This window comes from Nyctibius grandis, chromosome 8 (assembly GCF_013368605.1).
Source record: "Nyctibius grandis isolate bNycGra1 chromosome 8, bNycGra1.pri, whole genome shotgun sequence".
NCBI classification, from domain to species: domain Eukaryota; kingdom Metazoa; phylum Chordata; class Aves; order Nyctibiiformes; family Nyctibiidae; genus Nyctibius; species Nyctibius grandis.
In genome coordinates, this window is record NC_090665.1 from 22,895,659 (window position 1) to 22,915,376 (window position 19,718).

The 19,718-nt window shown below is 42.0% G+C and overlaps 1 protein-coding gene across 1 annotated transcript in view; it reads left to right on the top strand.

The window, feature by feature from the left end:
* The first annotated feature begins 1,811 nt into the window (after positions 1-1,811).
* CAB39 (calcium binding protein 39) overlaps positions 1,812-19,718 on the top strand; it is a 43,840-nt gene continuing 25,933 nt past the window's right edge. The window contains exon 1 of the mRNA XM_068406953.1: positions 1,812-1,919. The gene's annotated coding sequence lies outside the window, so the exon portion shown is untranslated. The remainder of the gene's footprint in view (positions 1,920-19,718) is intronic.

Sequence of the window (19,718 nt, forward strand, 5' to 3'; positions counted from 1 at the left end):
AGACACAGCTAGAGCAGAGTATGTGGGATGTATATCAGAAAATGCAACCCACAAGGACCGCCGGACCTCTGTGTTTGCTTGGACATCTGGGGATGGTATTTGTTGTCTGCATATGAAGACTATTTTTGCTTATGTTTGAGTTTGGTGGGGTTTTTTTACTTGGTGAACTTCCAGCTCGAGGGAAGGGAGTGCCTGCCAGGCATGGGGGAAGAGAGGAGACTCTGCAGTCCCCAGGGGAGTGTGCAGGTCCAGCACCCTGTGCAAACCCCATCAACTAATTCAGGTGTCACTACAGAAATTGCTTTTGCTTTTCACCTGCCCAGTCACCTCACTGTGGCTAGGGTAAATTCTCACTCTCTATAATACAAGCTTGCTCAGCTGTGAGCAGACTAGGTGAGAGCAGCTTCAGCCCTGCTGTGCCCCGCTGCCCAAGGCACCCAGCAAGAGCTGCCGTCTCCAGCGCGGTGTCCCAGTGGGAGCCCCTGGGGCCGCAGCAGACAGCTCGGCCCCCCAACGCCGCTTGATTTTTGTACGGCAGACAGGGCCACCGTGACACGTGAAGCTCAGAGCAGCAACATGCTGCTGCAGGAAAAAATTACAGCATCGAGAAGCCCGACCCAAACCCTGCCCAGTGATGTGACGGGGAAGTGCAGGAGAGGGATGTGGAGACATGTAATTCAAAAGAAGCTGAAGACAGAAGCTGTCAGCTGAAGCTGTGCAGTGCAGCAGAGCACGAGGAGCTTAAGGACGTGTGGGGAAACCAGGCTGGTCCCACACTGCTGCATGGCTGTAATGCATCAGACCCGCCGGGGCAAGGGTTCACCTCACGGCTTGTAAGAAATTCATGACTTGTTCCATAAAATATATATTTTTCCGCTTTAAAATCACGTTGTGTATTATACTGCACTAATGGACACTATCAACTTGATCTGTGCTGGGAGACATGAGAGCTTTTCTCAACTCAGGCTAATCTGCATTTGTCACGGTGAGAATAATATATGAACATTGCCTGCCAGGGACACAGAAACAGCCCGAAGCCCTTCCACGCCACAACGGGAACCAGCAGAAAACCTTCGGACTATAATTCACTGACAACCTGACGTGCGGGGCCGGCTGAAGTCCGAGTCCAAGGCATGCTGCTGCGTCACAGCCCCACATCCGAGCCCTGAGGTTCGCAGCATGGGGGGAAAAAAAAAAAAGAGTTTTCTGAGAGTGCAGAGAGTGCAAAGGGTCTGCAGGGGGTTAGGGCACGGGGTGGGGGATAATAATAACTAAAAAACCCCAGTAATACTAGATACTACTTAAATAATAATACTTAAATAATTAAAAAAATAATAAATGACAAAATCATAATAATAAAGAATAAAAAGAATAACAAATAATAACATTTAAATAATAATAACTAACAAAAGCGTTCGATATTAGTAACACCCAGACACTGGGGTGGGCATTGGGCCCCCGCAGCCCAGCCCGGGGGGGCGATGCCGCAGGGCCGCCTGCCTCCGGCTCCCCGCTCCCCGGGCAGAAGGCGCGGCCCCAGCGCACCCACCCGCGGGGCGGACACGGGGCTTCGTGGGGCTTCCGCGCGCCCCCCGCAGCCACTGCGTGGGTCCCGCGTGGGCGCCGCCCTCGGCCCTCCGCGCCGGCAGGGGGCGGTGGCGTGCGGCAGCGGGCGGAAGCGTCGCCGCGCTGCGCCGCCCGCTGCCGCCGCCGCCGCGCTCCGCCGCCGGGCGAGGGAAGGGCCGTTGCGACGGGGCGGGGGGGGGGAGGGGGCCTGGCGAGCCGGGGCCGCGCCGCGCCTCTGCCTGCAGCCGCTGGAGCCGCGCCGCCAGCCGCCGGAGCCGGGGCGGTCGGGCCGCCAGGGGCAGGCCCCGCCGGACACGCCGCCGAGGAGGCGCCAGGCCACGCTCCGCACCAAGGTACCGAGGCGGCGCGGCGGGGCTGGGGTGGGGGAGGCCGGCGGCGGGTCGGGCCCGGGCCCGGCGCGGTGGGTGCTGCGCGAGGTGAGGGGGGTGAAGGCCGCCGGGCCCGACGCGCATTGTCCGCCTCTGCCCTCGGCGTGGGGCCGGGTCGGGCCGGGAGGCGGCGCCGGCGCGGCCGGTGCGTGCGGGGCGGCCGCTCGGGGCAGGGCCGTGCCGGGCCGTGCCCTGCGGGCCGCGGAGGCCGTCGGGGAGCGCGGCCTGGCCCGGCCGGTGCCCGCCGCTTTCCGGCCGCGTCGCCCCGCTCGGCGGCGGCCGCTGCTGGGAGGGACCGGCCGAGTCCTGCCGTCCAGATTGGTCTGGGAGGCGGCGGTGCCTGGCCGGGGCTCGCTGGTGGCCCGGGAGGGGGCAGTTCCCGGCCGGTGCTGCCTTCACCGGGGGGCTGTGTGTGTAAAAGCCGGGCGCGGCCTGAAGGGAAGGGCACGGAGCAGTGTCTGTGCTCGGCTGGTGCGGCAGCGCCTTTTATCCCCAAGTTCCTCAAGTGCCGTAGCCGGGTAACGAGTTAATATGCAAAACTGCGCAGGGTTGACCTCAGCCCGCAGCAGCGGAGCCGCTCCCGGGGCGGGAGGCAGCGGCTGCTGCCCGGCACGGCACGGCTCGGGATGGGCCGCGGAGGGAGCGCTCTGTCCCAGCCGGGCGGCGGGGAAGTGCGGGTGGGCAGTGGTCACCTGGGTTAGCCTGTTGGTCAGGAGAGCGCTCAGTTACCATCTCTGCTTCATTATGGCCTTCATTACGTGAATTAATTGGAGCCGCGGAGCCGGCACTAACTTAACGCAGTGCTCTCGGTGTCCAGGTCTGAGGCCTCTTCCTACAATTGTTATTCATGTTCGTAGTCCTAATAGGCCTCTGTGCAGAAATAACTACGTGAGGGCTGTTCAGATCCTATTTTTTTTTGTGCTACCCCATAGAAAGCTAACACAGCGTGATCTCTCTGTTCTGTAAAAGAAAAAAAGTTTTTTCACTATTTTTTCATGTAAATCTGTGAAATACTACTAGTATTCAAATTAGGATGTATCCAGTATTTTGGGAGTTTTAGTTTCCTTTTTTTTTTTTTAAGAAAACTTAATTTTTGGTGAGTGATCATGTAAGTGCATAGGGTTTATTTAAAATCTGTATGCTGTTTTGTGAGAATGGTGTGATTTAATTTGCATGATGAGTCAAAGATTAAATTACATGACCTAGGCTATTTCGTTTCAGTGAGGCAAGTAACAATGCTTGGAAGAACAGTTTAAACGCAGATCAGAAATGAAGTTTGATTAGCATCAGAATATTGTAAAGTTTTTTACCTGTGTAGTTTTTTAGACTTACCTGTCAGAAGCTCTAATTCAAGGCCTTGTGTTTTCCTTTCAGCCACATAGTTCTCAATCAGGAAATGCGTCTTCCTTTTTAATGCAACGAGCTCATGAAATCATATACAGTCAGAGGAAATTTAACATCCTGAGCTTGCGCCTTGGCATGTAAGCTTTTAAATAATAGATTTTTACCATTTAAAACACCGTGTACCTTTAGTTAATACCTATTACCTAATACCTGTTGATGTGGCACATGCATTCAACTGCAGAGGAAAAAAAGGCCAAGAAATAATCTGTGAATTAGAATAAGCATGGTACCTGTTTCGGGGTCAGAAATAACTCAATTGGGTTTGTTTTTTCAGTTCTCATGTATGAATTGGCAGTTTATCTGATCTGTAAGAGTGGCATGGTGCCCCATGGCACTGTGTCTTGGTAGGATTCTGTCTGTCATGGACTCGCTGTTGTAAGAATATTGGATTTTACAATTAGCTTCATGGTTGTCTTGTGACGTGAAAAACTATTGAGTCAGCCAGCTAGTATACGCTTGGCTTAAATTTACTTGTGTTTAAACTGTATTCTTGATGGTAGTGTGATATATGTGTCGTTGGGGACTTTCCTCGGTCGGACAGAAAAAGTACCTTAGTGCAAGAGGAGATTGTCTTCTGACATTGGGAGCAAGGAGAATAAAGGTCTTGTAGCGTAAGTGTGTAGGTATGGACTAACATGCTGCTGAATATTTCTAAATACTGATAGCATTGGGTTTTTTTCAGGTTAATTGCATTCTCTTATTTATGTTGACTCAGGGTTCTGACACTTTAATGTGTTCTGTAGGTATTTAGTGCATCATTAGGGATGGAGAATTATAAAACAGTCTCCTTTATTTGTATAAATATGTATATCTTTAAAAATACAAATTCTAAATAAAAGTACCAGTTAAGTAATACTTTGTGACAGTATGTCTTTGAGAGATAATTATGCTCTTTGGGTATTATCAAGCGCAGACAAATGTGTATTCCCAGTGGGGTGTGATAATGTTAAGAAAACTCCACCTCTTGGAATTCCTTGGTTGCTTTTATGAAACATTTATTCAGGAGGGACCGGTATCTATTTTGTATTCTATCGTGGAAGCTAATGCGTTAGTCTCTTATTAATTAATGGATGGTAGTGGAATGAGACCTTACTGTCGTGCTGCACATGCTGCAGTTTCTAGGTTTTTTATGGCATTTTTGTGAATATTAGAATTACCAACCAGTGTCCCCATTTCTGAATCAATTCGGTATTGAGTTTTCGAAAATTTTTTTAATGAGGTGTTTGCAGCCTTGATTTTTGTGTAAAAATCTTTCTGAAAGCTTTGATAACCTTTGTAACGTGCTTTAGACACTTCCTTAAATGATGTCTTTTTTTTTTTTGTGTACTGCATGTAGAGTTTTGGAATGGCGCACTAACCGTTGGAGCTGGTTTGGAGCAGGGGACAGGAAGGAGCCTAGATGACCTTCCGAATTCCCTTCTGGCCCTGCTTTTCTGTACTTTTGACTCTTTACAATATGGTTTAGTTACAAAAGCAGCTATTAAAGTATGATTACCTTTGTCTAACTGGAGGCATCTTGCAGCTTTCTATCAAAAATAAGATTTAACTCATCTGCTCCTTCAAAATTAATAGTACCGCAACAGCCTGCGGCTATTTATGGGAGTAATGTGCAAAGCAAAAATATGAGTTGAGTTTCTAATACTGTATTATCTACATCGGAACAGTTGAAATCTTGCAAATTTAGCAATTTCTGATAAGGAAACAGTGGGCTACATGCGCTTTTACCACTTCTTCTTAGCTGCAAGTTGAAGCCAGATATTAACCACATTGGACAAAAACCTTTCCAGTTGTTCAGTGATCCTAAGTCATAGTGTTCACTTTGTTTTTGTAGCTGTAGATAAACCTTAAGCAAAATGAAAAATCCGTTTTGCTATTAGTGCTCAAGTTTGTGCTGTTCTAACAGGAGAACTTTTCAATTACTACTCCTCCAATTTATTGTCTAATTTAGGGTGTTCATTACTCTGAATTGTTTGGCAGTTCAGCTCTCATTCCCTTCTGTCTGGGCTCTCTCTTGCCCCGTGTTTTCTCTCAGTATTACGCTTCTTGCACCACAAGATGCAGAGGTGTGAGCCATTAGGAAACTGAATGTCATCAGTTAGAAGGTGAAACTTTATGCTGACATCCTTCCCCACCCCCCCAGTGCAAACACAAAGGTTAAATTAGAAGATGATGCTGTCTTGAATTATTTTGACAGACTTGAGCTAGGCTTTTAAATGCATGCTTCAGGAGTACCTAAGGCTTAAACTGGTGTCATGTGAGTTTGGTCTTTCTTTAGCCTGAGCAGATTTATGTGCTTTCGTTATTCCACTTTATGATAAAATGGCACATTAATTTGTCCCTATTTAAATACTCTTTATAAAGGATCAAATTCAGGATTGATCCAAACTGGACGCAGCCAAAATACTGTGTGTTTACAGGAGAAACTGTGGTTGTTCCTCAGCAGCCTTCATGGCCTTTTTTTTTTTTTCCAGACATTAATTTAGAAAGTAAATTGCTTGGATTTAAATAAACAACTGCAGGTGGCTTTCTAACTCCATTGTTTTGAGTATGCTTGCTAATACTTTGTGTAGTTAAAAGACATCATAGAAAGTTCCTGACTCTGGATTTCAAATACACTAAAAGGAAGCAAATTTTAAGCCCATCCACAAGTGCATAAAATTTTGGGGGAAATTACTGCATGTTGTAGCTAATATTTCTGTTTATTGGAAATCTGTTACTTCTAACAAAATACCTAGTTCCTTTCTGAAGATCCGTTTGCTCTGTAGTTCTTCCCTGCCCTTGAAACACTTGCAGAATTCATCACTAAAAAGTTAAATATAGCAAGACAGTTCAAAAATTGAGAAGTTATAATTAGTACAGAACTGTGGTATTACAGTAACATGTTTTTCCAAGTTCAGAAACATCTTTGGATGAAGTTATTTAGGAGTTACGTTACTACTTGGAGTTATTTTAAAGCACTCAGGTATACTGTCAAGTGTTTCACAGCGAAACGGCTGCATCAGTGAAAAATTGCTGTGTGCTGCTTTTGATCCTTACCCTGTTGTGTATTTTTTATCAAGTTGTATTGATAACAAATTAATTTTTCTTACTAAAAGAATGTAACTAAATGTTTAACTGCAAACCCTGCAAGATTTGAAAAATGACACTTAAAAATAGCTAAGATAGAACTTGGCTATAAATTAAATTAATATATCAGCTTTTCAGGGAGTTGAATATGCATGATTGCGAGAGCAGTACTTAATGTTCAGTCATTTGTGTGTGCAAAATGTCTTATCTCCTTTGAAGTTATCTGTGTTAAAACATATAATGAAAAAATTGAGGAGCGTTCCCAGAAATGTGGAATGCATAGTCTTTTTCTGGCTGCTGGAGATGCCCAGGCAGACAGCTGACGTCTGAAGAAATACCTTTCTGAAAGGTTTTTATTGTTTTATTTACGGGCTTTTAAGTGAAACATGCTAGTGCATAGAAACATGAAGAAAGCTGGTTGATCAGACAGTTGTGGAAGGCCCCTCCGTCTTGCCAGCCAGCTCTCGTGTCTGGTGCCGCTTCAGATTTTGCCAGGCAGAAGCCGACTCTGCGGCTTTCGCTATGATTTTTCTCTTTACTCGCCCAGCCAAGAGCCCCCCTGGGAAGGCTTACCATGGATGGATACCTTTTTTTTTTTTTTTTCAAGTATTCATTCAGAGCAAAACCAGCTTCCCAGCTCATTTGCTGAGGAGGTCACTTGAAAAAAACTGTAGACATTGAATTATTAGTAACATCTTGTATGGTGTGGTAGATGTGTGTGTTGATAGCAAACATTCAGAGCATCCTGCTGCAGTGGAGTCTCTGGTCTCTTCCTCAGGGTAAGCAGTTTCAAGAGTTTTTGCTGCAGTGGTAGGAAAGAGGCAAAAGTTACTTGTGTCATTGTATTTTACTTTGGCTATTAACCAGCATATAACATTTTGACTTTAATGAACATTGTATCTAGACAAAGAAAAAGCAAAAGAAAAGTTTGTTCACAGAGAAGTAACATTTTAGAAAAGGAAATGTAGGGGATTTTATTCTACCTAAATGAGACCTCAGTGATACAGACACGCACAGAGTGTAACACAGGTGAGTACCGAGAAGTCTCTCCCACACAGTTTATGAATGCATCGTTCTTCTAACCTGTAACACTTGCTATTCAAGTCCGAAGTGTCTTCTGACCTGAGATTGCATGTGATGGAGAAACTTTACAGGGGAATATGAAGAGGTACCTTGCAGGGGAAAGAGTTGAGGCATGGTTCTTGAGAAAGGCTCTGTATATGCTCAGTACTGCATTAGAAGGATGTTGAGAAAGCGAAGTTAATCTCTCAAAAGTTAACAAATACTCAGAACCTCACTTTGCTTATACAGATTTGGTACAAAAAGTTTGGTTATGTGATTGGTTTCAGGTTTTTTTTCAGCAGGATCTTTTGTTCAGTCAGTGAAGGAGCATCCTTTGCATGTACTTGTTTAGTCACAATGTAGTATTTGGTCTTTTGCTTTATTGCATAAAACTCCATTCTCTGAAGACAGGAGGATTCAGGTCCTTGTGGGTTTTTCATTGGTTCACAGATACTAATGAGAGCACTTTTCACAGTGTTCTTCAGCAGCATGGTGATTCTCCCCCCCCTTTTTTTTTTTAGGTAATGATGCTTAAGCACAGAGATTTTTCACCTGTGTTTGATGTGTGATGTTGTGTGTGTTGTCTGGTAGAGCACTTGAGAGCTTACACTTCCAATGCTTTTTTTTTTCCAGTGGCATCCATTTGTGATGTGAGATTCAGTTGCCTAAACATAGATATCTAGTATTACTTTAGGTGCTCCAATGCATCTACCCAAGGCAGGTGAGAGGCTTATGATTTTCTGAAGGGGCAGTTGGAGACCATCTGTGCTGTTATAGTGCATTTGCAGTGGTATTTGTCATTTAGGCACCTGAATTGCTACCATGGTATTAGTTGTTAGCCTTAGAATGTCATTTTGGGCTCCCAAAAGGGGACAGATACTTAAATAGTGACCACATGTTAGACACTTGGGTTGTGTGTTGCCTAATGAGGAAGGAAGATTCAGGATAAAATTCTGCCGTCCAGGGTAGTACTTGAGAGTCTTGACTGAGGGACCTGGTTTTGCTGTCCTCTGCCTTGTTGCGTGCTTTCCAACTTCAAAGTCAAATAAGGAACAGTTCCTGTGGAAAATTATTTTTTTTGTAGCCTGGTATAGTTTGTCAGTGGAGTGAATGAAGGCTTCTCTTTCAAAAGTACAAGTGAGGAAAACTAAAATAATCAAGATCATTAGAAAACCTTAAATCTTGAAATGCTGGGTGTTGGACATGAGGGCCTTAGCTACCTGAACATGAGAAATGCAGCTTGTGTTAAATGCAGTCTGAGAGCAAACACAAGTTCTGTCCTGCAGGGCCACGTTTGACCCCTTGTCGACAGGCAGCAAAGTCGGCACCTTCACACTCCAGCCTCCCCAAGGGCTTCCCACCGCGCTGCAAGCTCTCTGTGCACTGCCTGGTGACACCTCATTGCACCGGGTCGCCGAGCTGCTCCAGCAACCAGGTGAAATAATCTTTTTCCATGGATTTCATGGATAATGATTGACAACAAAGGAAGCTGCTTGAAAATATTCTAACTTTTCTAAACAAGCGCCATTCTGGACATGATTATTTAGATTTGTAATCTCTAAGAAAAGCAGTATATTGACTCATCAGTATTGACTAACATAGTTCCGTTTTACATCTATGATTGACATTGAGCAATACTTAAACTCTGCTCACTCTGTAATAGGGTGGAGCTGGAGTAAACAGTTTTTCTGTTAGGAACTGCATCCGTTCACAGAGCGTTTTGGGCAGAGTCCTGGCACAGCTGTGCAGTCTGACTGGTGTTACACCATGTGTTATGGTGAGGGGATTAATGTTCTTGGATCCAAGAGAGACTTTTTATTTCAAGGTTATGGAATATTTTCAAAAAAAGTCACAAAAACTTCAGGGTGTTTATGCGTGATGACAAACTTATGAATGTATTGAAGTTTTAAATTCTGTGAAAGAATTGCCTGTCAGTTTTCTTCATTCCTTTAACTTGGAAAAAACAAATAGCCCCCAACCTCCTGCTTTCTAACTCATGATTGTAGTTATTCCTTCCTAGCTGTATACATACGTTTTTATCTGTTTTAAAGAGAAATGAGCTCTGTTCAGTGAGCTTTCATTCTTGTTTGAAAACTTACATGTATATATGCGTGTGTGCACATGTATAAATAAAAAACTTTACCAGCCATAGAAGCGTGGATTTATAGTGTACATCCAACAGAAGATGGATTACATTTTTTCCTTTGAGACTAACCATGCAAGGCTTTTTGTTTCCCTTAGGAATTGCACTGGATAAGGTCTCAGCATAGCTACAGCTGAGTTGTTGGAGTCTGAAGGGTAGTCCTGCTCTCCCTCTGGCATTGGCAGTCACCTCTCGTGTATTACGCAGGTTGAGGACTTAGCAGTATCAAATCTAGGAAGAAATGTCAAATCTGTGTTTCAGAATTAGCCGTTCTTGAGCTCTTTAGCAAACAAGGAGAAGGATTGTTGGCCACAAATACAGAATCTTTCCTCTCTAAATGTTTTTTTTTTTTTAACTTTCAGAATTACTTACAAGCATTGAAAAGTCTTAGTAAGTACAGCGGAAGTTCCTGCAACTTTTCACTTCTGTTTATTATGGTACTGTAGCTTCCAGTGTTGTGGATTCATGCCTCCGAGATTTATGTCAAAACTGAGAAAATCTGGCCTTTCATTAGGTCCCTAAATTAGATAACCAAACTAAACTATAATTTTAAAATGACTGTGAATGTGAAAATTAAAATCTATATTTTAGGAGCTAAAAGGGCAATATGGATAGTTTGAAAAGCAATAGAGTCTTTCACATTGTTTATTTAGATCTTCTTTGACTTAGTGAAAAAAAATTATTTAGATACCTGAATTTTGTGAAGTCCTCTGATTTACTTCTGTATCTAATGCATGGGTTGATCAGATTCTGAAATTGTCACTGCATGCATTTTATTTTTGTTGTTTTCAGAAGTTTTAAAGATACCATTACAGATTATCTTACAGAATTTATAACCCATAGTACATTTTGACTGCAGTCAAACCTTAGGTTATAGTTTTAAACCAGAGTCTTGAAAGCATAACCGTACCCACTCCTTAAGTCTAGCATTTTCCTAATATGTTGATTACTTTTGTTGTTGAAAATGGAACTATAGCATAGAAAACGTTTTGGAGAATTATGACTTCTTTTGGCTTGCCTTTGTAATTAGAATAAGTCTTTTAGTGTAGAAAAGAATTTTGTTTTGTTTTGGGTTTTTTGTAAACAGTTTTTTTGAGTAACTTCAGTTTACCAGCGCTGTGAATTTTGGTAGCTGCAAACTTTTATTTCTAGAGTATTTGATTGTTTGATTTAAGGGCTCTTGTTTGATTGAAGCCTTTTGGTGATGTAGAAAGCAATGACATTATACTTCTATGAAGTAAACTTCTATGAAAATAATTTTTATAATCCCATATTTAAATAAAATTACTGTTAAGCTGGTGCACCAATAAACAATTTTAAAGGCTGTTTTTTTTCTTTCCCCATGTAGACCTAAGGAAGAGAAGGTGTTGACAAGATACTGATGTAGCTGAAATAATTAATAATACACAATATAGGAGTATAAGTATCAGCTAAAATGCAAGCATTTCCACCTGAGCTGCTTGTCAGCCCTATGGAAGATCTACTGTCCTTTGGAATGATTTTTTCAGTAGTTGCAGACATAATATGTGCTCATTCTGTGGGTAAACTTGTGGAGATGATAACTTCTTCTGGTAGTGGTCAAGTTTCACTTGGTAGCATTACACAGTAATTGCATTAGAGGAAAGTCGGGAGCTCTTATTTTAGTATTGTGAAACAATTTGATAGTTCCTTTTTCCAGTCGAACTCTTAGCAGATCAGATAAGGGAACTCTGTCCCTCAGAGATGCTTCAGTTTTTCCACTGTGTTAGCTGGCCTAATATTAGTCGCTTCTTGTTACAAGCCTCGTGTTTTACTCGCTGTCTCTAGAGTAGTAGCTCTCAAACGTTTTTGGTTTGTGGACCTCTAGGTGTGTTGCAGGAGAGATGCTGACTCCTGTATAGAAAATATCAACAGTGCTGGTTGTAGTTAGGTTTTGTGAACCTCTGAACTGTTCTGCCTTGGAGAATCACATCTACAACAGCTATTGCTAGCTGCTTTGAAGTAAAATCGGTTGGGAAGTCGTCCTTTTGGAAAGGTATCTTTCTGCTGTAGTATTCCCTCCGCCCCCGTCTTTTTTAATGCAAAAATGCTTTTTGAAACGTCTGGGCAACTTGTCTCAGTTCTAGCAAGCAGGAACTGCAACGTATTTTGCTCTGAGTTTTCGCTGGAATAAATTTAAATGTTAAACTTTTTATGAGGACCTCCTACCTGCCTGTCCCAAGGTTATTTTCTTGTATTTGTTACTCTGACGGAAGCAGTTTGCTTGCCATGATGGGGTCTAGCTGGAAAGATAACTCAAGTGTCCCTAGAAGGGAAAGTGGGATGAAATGTAGCATGCATGTATGTATGATGGATCAACACAGGCATCTAGCACGTTGTTTCTATCCTATTGCCATTTAATGTACAAGTAACTTTTAGTAACTGGAACTCTCAGGTGGCATCAAGAGGGGAAAGGACTTTCATGTGGGTTTTTCAGGAATATCTGGCTTTTCAGAGTGTGTGTACTGACGTATCCTGCTGTATCTTAGATCTTTGGACTGGCATCTTGTGAGCCATTGGAAGGATTCTTAGGTTGGCATGGCGAGAGCTTGGACACATTTTGGGGGGCAATCTAGATCATTTCCCCTTCTCGTTTCCTCTGTTGCAGAGCATTTCATAGCATGAAGTGGAGCTCAGGGTTGAGTTGAAACTTCTCTCCCTCTGCCTCAAAATATTTGCTACAAAAGGGAAGTACAATGGGATGATGTTAAAAGTTCTGGCTCTCACTTCATCTCTCCTGAAGTTTTGTGCCATGGATAGTTCTCCTAACCCTGGTATGCATCATCTCTGCCCTTAAATAGATCTTTCTGTGCTCTCTGATCTGCCTTGCCCAAAGGAACACACCTGTCTTGGCAGTTGAGGTGCGATGTGGTTTATGTATCAGAAACCGAATCCATTAGTAACTTTGAAGATATAGACCAAACATGTCAACTGTCAGGAGAAACAGAGGTGGTTTGAGGGAACTGTGTAAAGGACACTTTTTTTACAGCTGCTTTAGGTATATTGTGATCTTGAAATTATTTATGTGGAGTTTCTGTATTCCTGTGGCTGGTTCTCCTCTTGGGAGGATGGAGTAAATGATCCTTCAAGGTTTTGTTTTGTTTGCTTGTTTGTTTTTTATTATCATGGCACACAGTTTGATCATCAAATCAGAAATGAGTTCTAGATTTAGTTGAAAAGGGAGATAATATTATCAATGCATTTTCTCTTTCCTGAATCCATGACAGTTTTGTTCAAGCTAAATTTCAGCCAGCTACTTCTCATAAGTTCATTTCTTACAAACACACTGGTGTCTTGGTAGCAATGAGATGTACATCTGAATATCACAGATGTGTTCTAGTCTATAATATGTATTGATTTTTTCACTGTTTCAGGTGATGCCCATGAAACTAATTCTTGATCTTGAGTATTTAGGGGAAAAAAGATAAATTTCTCCTGGCTAGCCTCTGATTTTGTCAATCTCCGTGCTGTTTTCCCATCTGCCACATTGTCCTTGGTACAGTGTACTCGGGAGGAAGCAGGGATTTTCATCTGCGGATAAGATGGATGAAAGTTCCATACCAAAAGATAACTCCACGCAGCTAGCTTGGGAAAACTGGACACTTGATTTATGGTGGTACCGATGTTGGCTGGCAGTGTGAAGGAAAGAGCGCTCTTTATAGAGGTACTTACACCAGTAAAGCCCTAGCACAGTTGCAGTTATCATGGTCAGGGGTTGTGTTTTTTACTAATATAAGCTGTATCTGCACTAGTAGGATTTACCAGCAGAGCTGTGTCAGTAAACCCTTTGTATTGTCATCAAAATGCTGTTTTAAGTGCCAGGGACCATGGCAAAAAAAATAGTTTGACAGAAAGCAGATTTGTCAAATAGATGGTGACCTTATGGATCAGCTGAGATGTTGCCTGTACATCAGCTCCTAGTACTAGGTAAGAGATAATTTAAGGAAAAAAAAAAACCTGATCAGCTTTTTCCCTTTACTGAATGAGGATGTAATGAACTAGAAGGAAAGGATTCACAGTTATGGTGGGGTCATGGTTCTGAGTCGTTTATTGATTGCCCTCTCCTGCTTTCTCCGTGACTCAGTGCATAACTCCCATAGGTTATGTGTCAGGAACTCCCTTTCGCAGAGGAGATGTGTAATCATTGAATAATGTGCCAAGTTCTCTTGGTTTCGTGCAGCAAGAATCAGCTTGGATTGTGAGAGCTGATTTCAGAATAATTTACATTTTAATCTTTGTGTCATGCCAATGAGATCTCTCAGTAGAGGTAAAAATGGAATTGAGAAGTCAGCTGTGGTCTCAGGAGTTTGACCGATTGACTGGACATGTTTTTGCAGTGCAGCTTGCTGTGCCTCTTGGTTTTGGGTTTCTGCCCTAGTTATGTCAAGCTAATGGACAAAAGTAAACGTGGAGACATTAAGCCATGCTTGATTGTATGTCATCTCAGCTAGTTTCTAAAGGGCTGTTGGGCCTGAGGTGAATTGTACAGTATAACATAAATAGTCTTTAATTGTGAACTCCCATATTGATTCTTTTGGAAGGGAAGCCTTAGCAGGTGTAAGATGTCAAAGCAGACTGATGTAGTTTGTTACCTTCTGCCTATGGCAGTGGCCAGTAGTAATCAGTTAAGGAAGATGGATACTCCTTGGTACATGTTCCCAGTTCTTAAGTCAAGGTTTTTAGGATGTTCCTGAGCTACATCAGGATCACTGTTTTATAGCCCATTAACTTCATGCTTTAATGTTGTCATTCCTTAAGTGATCTTGTTCCTTTGTAGGTTATGTTTATTATAAAGATCTGTTGTTCTTCAGATAAGATAGATGAAGAGCTATGATGGGTTGAACTTAGATAAACTGAGGTTGAACATTAGAAGCTTCTAGAAGGTCAAGGAATTAGGTCTCCAAAGAAAGTAAAGGAACCATGGGAAAAATGTTGGTGTTCTTAACATTATTTTTAAAAGTAGTGCTGTAACACAGTTCTTATTGAAACTGTATTTGGATAAATATTTATCCATTTTGAATTTTTTTTCCTAGCTTTGTGATTTGTGCTTCTAGAGAACGGCTTTACTGAGTGTAGTTTTTTGTTTATTGAGGGAATATTCTCTAAAGAAAATTGCACCTTCAGTTGCACCTGGAGCAATCCCAGGACCATTCTCACAGTTTAATTGTTCTCAACTTCTCTTTGAAACAGAATGCCCCAAAAGCACACATGTGTTTCTTTTCCTGTCTTGTGCTAGTACTTATGATTCTCATCCTCCTTCCTTACGTAACTAATTCATGTTTTAGATAATCTATTTTTCCTGTGTCCATTGTACCGGCTTTCTGGTTAAAAACTAAATGCTGATGTTGTGGCGCTAGTGGGGTTTCCTGTGCTTCGCCTGTGCGGTTTCTGGTATTTGTACAGCCGCCTTTGGTTATTGGGACGTGTTAACTGTAGACCATATTGCATTATGTGAAATGAAGTTAGAGATTAAACTGCAGTGTACTTTCCGCCTCCCCTTTTGCCACTTCTTCAACTCTCCAAATTAACCCTTAGATGTATATCAAATCTGATGCAAAGAGAACACCTCTGGAAAGGAATGGGAATAATATACATTAAGGAATAGAAATAGTTACAAAGGAGACTCTCTTGCTTTGCTTTTTTGCTTCCAAGGGTGGGTAGAATGGCACGTACATAATTGCAGCATTTTTTGTCATGTAACAAATATTCTGGGTTTTGTGATGATACGCTAAAGGCATCTGAGACAACAGGGGATTGACTAATGCCAGGCTACAAGAAAATTATTTGAGCTTCCACCTTGCCAGAAGTGGGCATATTGTCTGACAACTTTTCTTAAAGCTTGAAGTAAGTTCTTTTTTGTGTGCAGTGTGTTAGAGATACTAGTTACTTTTTGTAGTGAAACTTGTGATATTTTTTTTTTATATTTACCAAGGAATGGGTGAGGCATTTGCATGCTCATCTGTATACCATATTGCACTATAGCAGTAAGGTTTGTGGGGAAATGAATGGGTGGGGTAACTAAACGGCACACCAGGGAAAGAAGCTGAGTCATAAGATTTTCTTGAACATGCAGAAAGAACTGGGATCTCAGATACTAAGCATTAGTATTAACAAGCTTTCGTGCTTTTGCTGGATCTCTGAAGCCTCTTAAAGGCAGCAGCCTTATTTAAAACCGGTTTCTACTTAAGTTTCTGCAAAAGCTCTGTAGCTGTGTGTTAAACTGCAATGGATAAAATAATGTAAAAGTCACAAATGTAATGTAGTTTTAGGAGGCTGCAGTGAGCTAGTAGAGCTTAATGGCAGTAGCTGCCAGTCTCTTTCCCCAGCATGGTGCAGGTGTCTGCTGGAGAAGTAGGCTCTTGAAGGGGAAGAAGGATCAGTAATGTAATTGAATGGCAAGAGAGAAGCCTGCTTAATGCAAGGAATCTGCTGGCATTTGGTGCTAAAGAAACAAGCAGGGCTGGGAACTGCTGGGGACTTAATTACTTTGAAATTTTCAGAAAGTGAGAAGCTATCTCATGTTATGTATTCCATTTTTACTTAGAAATAGATTTTCCAATTTTCCTTTTTTCTGGATCCATTGAGCTGATATTTTTCGTTCGTTTACTTCGCATCTGTGTTACAGCAGAGAATTTTTTTCTTCGTGATTTTAATTTTTCTCTGAATTAAGTTAGCATTCTTAGGGGATTTTTTATTCCATTTTCATCTTTAAATGAGTTACACCACAGATATTTCTGTGATGCAGAGTTGTGAAACTGTTTTTGAGTCAGATTAAAGTTTTTTTGTACTGCAGACTTGATGGAATAAATTAATAGTGAATTTTAAGGAAGATGCTAGTGTTCAATGGTGAGTAGGACATGCCAGGTATGAGATGAACACACCTGTCTTGCAAGAAAATATATATATAAAAATGATATTCCTCACAAATTATCACAACAGGTCCAAACAGATTGTTGATTGCTTTAGCTATTTAGTACATCAGAAGTTTTACTTCTTATATGTGAGACAGTTGATGCAGTCCTTCTGTCCATGATTTAAAGTTATCTTCAAAGAAATGCTGAAAAGATACGCACAAGTATTTAGAAGATAGTGTAAATGCCTTTGAGCTGGAGTGTACTCCTAAACTTTGCCAGCTGGTAGTGCTGGTAATTATTATTTACAACCTTAGTTATTCTGTTAATGGCATACTTGGGGATGTAAAGCCATGGTTATCCTAAAGAGTTTATGCTGGAGCCCTGAAATAGATGGAGGTGTGGCTTCTGCTCTTTATCAGTCTCATTTCTTCCATGATAGGAAGGTTTTGCATATGAGGTTGTATTAATAAATCATGCTATTTAGACATGTGTTTTGGTGAGAGTGTTTCAATTTGTTTAGGTTATCAAAAAGAAAGCTGAAAATTTGTTTTGGTACAATGCTGCGGCTCTAGAAAGTTGTTTACTCTAGTGGTAAAGCCCATATCCAGAACCAGGGTACTGAAAGATGTACGAGACAACAGCGCATGAAAAATGTGGAAGAATGTTTCAATGACGAATGTGAGTGTGCAATTTAAATAATATACTGAAGGAAATGATGGATGCTGCCTTTGGTCACCTGTACTTCTGCAATTAGAGAACTGGTAAGGCCTTTCAGGAAGACGTGCTGTAGCCAGGAATTTGCAGTGATGAGCTGGCAGTGGTGTTTGGGGTGCTTCAGAGTGGCACCTGGCTGCAGTCCTGCTGTGCCAGCTGCTGCACGTGCCCCGGTGCAGCGCAGGGCACCTGCTGCTCCTCTTGCTGATGGGACTTACAGAAAGTACAGTCAGTAGCTTAAGTACGCCCAGATACTAGGATAACCCGTAAAATTCTATAATCTTGTACAAGAGGGCTGGACAGCTAATATGATGTCTGCTTCTGGCTTTGAAGTACTTGAATGTTCCTTTACCAAGGAGCCTGGTAGCTTGCATAAAAAAAATGGTTCTCAGATCAAAGGAATGGCTGTCAGCCTTCCATCTGGATGCTGGGCATGTCTGAGAGTGAAGCAGTGCATTTAAAAATGCATAATTTCTTGATCTATTTCTGGTTTTATCTTCCAACCAGCCTTCAAAGCAGTGAATTCTAGCTGAACTAACAGACGCTTCTAACAATAAGACCTGATGAAAACTGATTTACGTTACTGTTTTCAATATTGGCTTAATGATCCTTGTTAATCCAAAAGGCATACAACTAAAGAGCAGGTTCTGAGGGGAAATCAGTTCTGTCAGGACAAACACATGCTTGCTGCGTTATATTTTTAATACAAGTATGCCTCTCTTTAGCAAGATTCAGCATGTTTTTTTCAGTAGATGACCAATAAATTACCAATTAAAAATCTGCGTACAGAGTAGACCCAACTGTTTGTTGTGAATCTAGGTATTTTGCCTTTGTAGACTCATTAATTTATTTAATTGTATTTGCTTAAGTCAATCTCTGGTGTGTTACTAACACTGTTGAATGTAATCGACACATGATAACGATTTCAGGATAGAGGTTGGCAGCCTCCCTGTGCCTGGCGCTGGAGGAGGAGGAGGAGGTGGTGTGCCCTCCCCTCCTGCCTGCCCCAGCCCTCTCCTCTCCTCCTTCCTCTCTGGGGCTGGCTCTGGCTCACAGCTGTCAGTGCTTCTACTGGTTTGTCTTCAGAACCTTTCAGAAATCTTCTTTTTTTTTTCTTCCCCCCCCGCCCCCCCCGTTGTTTTTGTTGGGTTTGTCTTCTGCCATTTTGGCATACTGGGCATTCAGACAAACATCAGACCACTCAAAATAACCGATGGAGAGTGACCTTCCCCCTTCAGTCCTGCTGTTGATTCAGCTTCAGCCTTACCATGAAGTGCCCCTATGCTGAGGTGGTGAGAGGAGGGAGCTGATTCCCAGCTACTTGCTGGTCAAAGGGATGCTTTTCCTACATTCCCCACACTTCTCATTCCTTACTCTCCTTTTGTGTGTTAGTTTTCTGATACCTTAGTGGGTTGAATCAGCTCGCGGATGGGTCAGCTGGCCGTGGCATAAAAGCAGGGGAAGGAGTGTGGTGCTGGGAGCAGAGGGGGAATGGGACCTCCCTGTCAGTGGAGCCAGCTGTTGGGTTGGCGACGTTACTGTTAATCATTTGGCCTTACTGAAATTATGTTGATTTTTTTTGGATCTTCGGCAATTTTCTTCTTATGTGCACATGAACTGGATGTTACATGTACTTTTTCACTAGGCTTGAATTTTTTTAGCGTGTGCAGTTGTAGCCAGAAAGTGACTGAAGGGTTTTTTCCTCCTCTTTTCCGCTTTAGGAGCTTACTAAAAAGCAGTCACCTTAAACTCTTGGTGTGTAAACAAGGCAACAGGATCTATCTGAAGACTTAATATAGTGCAATTAAACTGTGAGACCTACAATAGAATAAGAAATTGAGTTTATCGTATCTGGTAGTTTCAGAAAATTGTGAATGTAGGTTGTTTGTACGTTGTTTAAGTAGCATTTTGCATGGGGGAAAGGCAGACGTTTGCTCTCTTGAGCTGCAATAGTGTGAATACTTGAATTCATTTGATGCTTTATTTATGGATTATACTTCTATGCAGAGGAAAAAAGTTACAACTTTTCAGTGTGGTAATTTATGGTATGTGATAAGCAGAAAAGCTGAGTTTGCTTTTGTGCCTTAGCTTATACAGCTAGTATTCCTTTACCTTCATTATAGCTTTAAAAGCCTGCATTGCTGAGACTTCAGTGTCAGTAATTTGTGTGTGGAGTAACATTTTGCACGTGTCACTGCAGTCAAGGAGCATTATTGTACTATTTCTTGTACCGTTTTTCTTGAAAACAGCCATGCAGGCATCTTACAGTATGCTTTATTTAAAAAAACACACCACCTACAACAAAAAAAACCCTTCTACTGTTAAGTAATCAGATTTTACACTGTGGCATTCATTTGTACTGTTATACAGGTAGCACGTTTTCTCACCCTTCAAATAAGAAAAAGTTAACAATTACAACAGAGAGCATACTCCAAGCTAGTGAATCTATTCTTTAGAGAATTATTAAAAGAGAGGGATTTGGTTTTCATGCTTCTGTATTTT